Here is a 3,776-nt window from a genome sequence, read left to right as displayed (position 1 = left end):
CATATAGTGTACCAGAATCACACTATACTAGATACAGTGGGATCCTTCATATAGTGTGCCAGAATCACACTGTACTAGATACAGTGGGATCCTTCATATAGTGTACCAGAATCACACTATACTAGATACAGTGGGATCCCTTCATATAATGTGCCAGAATCACACTGTACTAGATACAGTGGGATCCCTTCATATAGTGTACCAGAATCACACTGTACTAGATACAGTGGGATCCCTTCATATAGTGTACCAGAATCACACTGTACTAGATACAGTGGGATCCTTCATATAACAATCACACCATGCCAACCACAGCAGGAACACAGCAGCAGGAAACAGGAGGATGCACAGCAGAAGCAAAGGAGCATTCTGGAGACAATCCTGCTGGGGCTTTGCCTCTCCAGGATGGACCGAGTAGCTCTGCTATCCCCTGGGCTGTATTCCAGAAGCTTTATTGCTGCCTGCAGCTCCTCTGACATGGCCACCAGCAGATTACCATGAGTTAGAGGCAATTGGGCTACACAGTGAGATTCCCGTCTCACAAACCAAAAAGGCTGGGAAGGTGCTATATGCCTGTTGTCCTAACACTTGGAAATAGAGACAGCAGTGTCAAGAGTTCAGGATCATCTTCAGCTAAATAGGGAGGAGTTTGAGGCTGTCCTGGTATACATGGACCCCGTTTCAAAAAACAAATGAATAAATAAATGGTATGTAATTCATTGTTATTACAGGCTATCTGTCTGTCTGTCTGTCTGCCTGTCTGTCAGGAAGCCTTCTCCTGCTGATAGAACAGGTTAAAACCAAGGACCCAAGAACAGAATACTCCATTTCTTTGTGTTAAAAAGGGAAGGACAGTAAGAATATGTGCTCATGGGGCTGGAGAGATGGCTCAGAGGAAAAAACACTTGCTGCAAAAGCATGAGGACCCGAGTTCAGATCCAGCACCCGCCTAGAAACAGAAAACTGGGTGGGAGGGAGAACGTGGGGGCAGAGGCAGGAGATCACAGGCTTGCTGAAGGCCAGACTAGTTTCAGGTTATACCTGTCTCAGGGAAATAAGGTGGCAAGGACTGACTCTGTTCTCTACACGAGCATGCATGGATGGGTATACAACACACACATACACAACATCCATGCACATGCATACAACACACAGACTGTGTGCTCACTCTGTGTCCTCACAGAAGCACAGAAAGAGTGCGGAAGAATCGAGTAAGAAGTGTGTATGTAGGTGGAGCTGGAGCGACGGCTCAGCTGTCAAGAGCATGTGTTTGCTCTTACAGAGAACATGATTTTGTTCCCAGATCCGTGTCCTGAGTGGCTCACAGCCACCTGTAACTCCAGCTCCAGGAGATTCCAGACCTTCTGGCTTCCAAGGGCATCAGCACACATGTGTCATATACACACAGAGACACATACACATAAATAAAAATAAAATCTGTAATAAACAGAAAGAAAAGAGAGGCAAACGGGCAGGGCAGGGGATAGGATTTCTTTCGAGGAAGGTTATACGGCTTGGATTTTCAAAGCATGTGATTGACTTACTTTAAAAATTAAAAAGCCACCAAAAAAAAAAAAAAAAAGGGCGGTGGTGGCGCACGCCTTTAATCCCAGCACTCGGGAGGCAGAGCCAGGCGGATCTCTGTGAGTTCGAGGCCAGCCTGGACTACCAAGTGAGTCCCAGGAAAGGCGCAAAGCTACACAGAGAAACCCTGTCTCGAAAAACCAAAAAAAAAAAAAAAAAAAAAAAAAAAAAAAAAAAAAAAAAAAAAATTAAAAAGCCAGGGGGCTGGAGAGATGGCTCAATGGTTAAGAGCACTGTCTGCTCTTTCAGAGGGCCCAAGTTCAATTCCCAGCACCCACACGGCGGCTCAAAACTGTAACTCCAGTCCCAGGGGATCCAACACCCTCACACAGGCATACATGCAGGCAGAACACTAATGCACATAAAATAGAAACAAATAAATTATTAAAAAAATTAAAAAGCCAGAGCCAGGCAGTGGTGGTGCACGCCTTTAATCCCAGTCAGTACTCAGGAGGCAGAGACAGGCGGATCTCTGTGAGTTCAAGGCCAGGCTGGTCTAAGGATAGATAAAGCTACACGGAGAAACACTGCCTCAAACAACCAATAAATAAATAAATAAAAGCCAGGTGTGGTGCAGGCTGTCATCTCTGTAAGTTCAAGAGTGAGTTCAGGTAGACCAGACTGCCCTCGAATTCAGAGATCTAACTGCTGGGATTACAGGTGCCACCACTGCCTCCCTGAAAAATTAATGTAAATCAGATCTTGTCATTCTGCTGTGCAAAACCCTACGGGATGCTATTTCTCACAACACCTGCTGCTACATCTGAGGACCTGAATTCAATCCCCGGGACCCACATGGTTGAAGGAGTAACCCAAGTATTGTCCTCTGACTCCACATGGGCACCGTGGTAAAATGGAACACACACTCCCACCTGTGCACACAAAACAAACTACAGGAAGGGACTTCCGCCAGCCATTTCTAGCAAACATCAGAGACTCTGTGTAGGTCCAGGCTGTAGGTGCTTCATGAGTTGAAAGAACGGTGACACAGTTCAGGGTTCCTTGGCCTTGCAGGTCACAGAGATCACCTGAATCAGCGGTAATCTGCACCGTCAGCCTGCTTGCTAATAGGCACTGGGATACCATGTAGTTTGGGAGGGTCTGAGACCCAGCACCTACCTAAACAAGTCAGCATAAAACCCCTGACACCCCAAATCTAATTGTGCGGTTAATACAAGGTGTCAGGCCACCAGCTTCACGGGAACCGGCAGCAACTTGGGCGGCAGCCTGTCTCTTCCTTTGAGGGAGGAGGCATATGAAGGAGGCAAGAAGGAAGTCGGGAACTGACTAGGGACAGAGACCACCCAGGGAAGGAGCACGAGGTGGCGGGAGATAGCCTGGGGAGGCTTAAGTCTCAGTACGAAGATGGAGCCTTTGGAAAGATCCTTCAGATCTTTCATCCCCTCTGCCAGGCACCTCAGTCCTGCAGCCCCGGGGGCAAACGCTGTTTATCTTCCTCTAAGGACTTTACATAAGCCTACAGCTCTCTTAATGTTGATGTGCTAAAGACAGGACAGTCTGCTGAGCCCAAATTCGTTCAACCTGTTTAGCTTCTAACATCTGCCAGCTGTTGGCCCAGGCAGAGCCCTCCAGATCCTTTCCTGGTAGGGAGACGTTACCCATGACAAGCGCTGACAAGCGTCAGGGTGATGTCACAGTGACCGGAGGAGGGGGCACCCCAGCAAGTGGTCATGGGCGGGGGGGAGGGCCGCTTCTCAGCAGGCAGTATCACTAGTTATGTTTTACGACTGAGTCTTGCAATGTAGCCCAGGCTGGCCTCGAACGCGAGACCCTCCTGAGTAGTGAAATGAAACCTAGTGCGTGCAGCGAGCAGCTTCCCCGCGAATGCGCGTCCCGCGGCCGCCGTGAACTCAGTGGGCGCTTCGCGGGGCGCAGAAGCCAAGTCGTGGACCATTGCACGGGCGCGTACGCCCTGGCTCGCGGGGGCGCAGCGGGGACGCGCACACCCACCCTCCCTTCCGCGCCCAGCTGAGTCCAGCTGCGACCCCGCCCCACGGCGCCGCGGTTGGCTGCGGCTCGGCGGCCTGCGATTGGCCGGGCGCGGCGCGGGCGCAGGTCTCGATTGGCTGTGACGCGCGGCCCCGCCGAGGCCCCGCCCCGGTCGCCGCGCCCAGCGCCGGCTGGTCATTGGGCGGCGTGATCTCGCCGCGGTTCCGCGGCCGCCGCCGCCG

Source organism: Peromyscus californicus, unplaced genomic scaffold, assembly GCF_007827085.1.
Source record: "Peromyscus californicus insignis strain IS unplaced genomic scaffold, ASM782708v3 Scaffold_7__1_contigs__length_154581171, whole genome shotgun sequence".
Taxonomy (NCBI): domain Eukaryota; kingdom Metazoa; phylum Chordata; class Mammalia; order Rodentia; family Cricetidae; genus Peromyscus; species Peromyscus californicus.
This window is presented reverse-complemented; position numbering follows the sequence as displayed.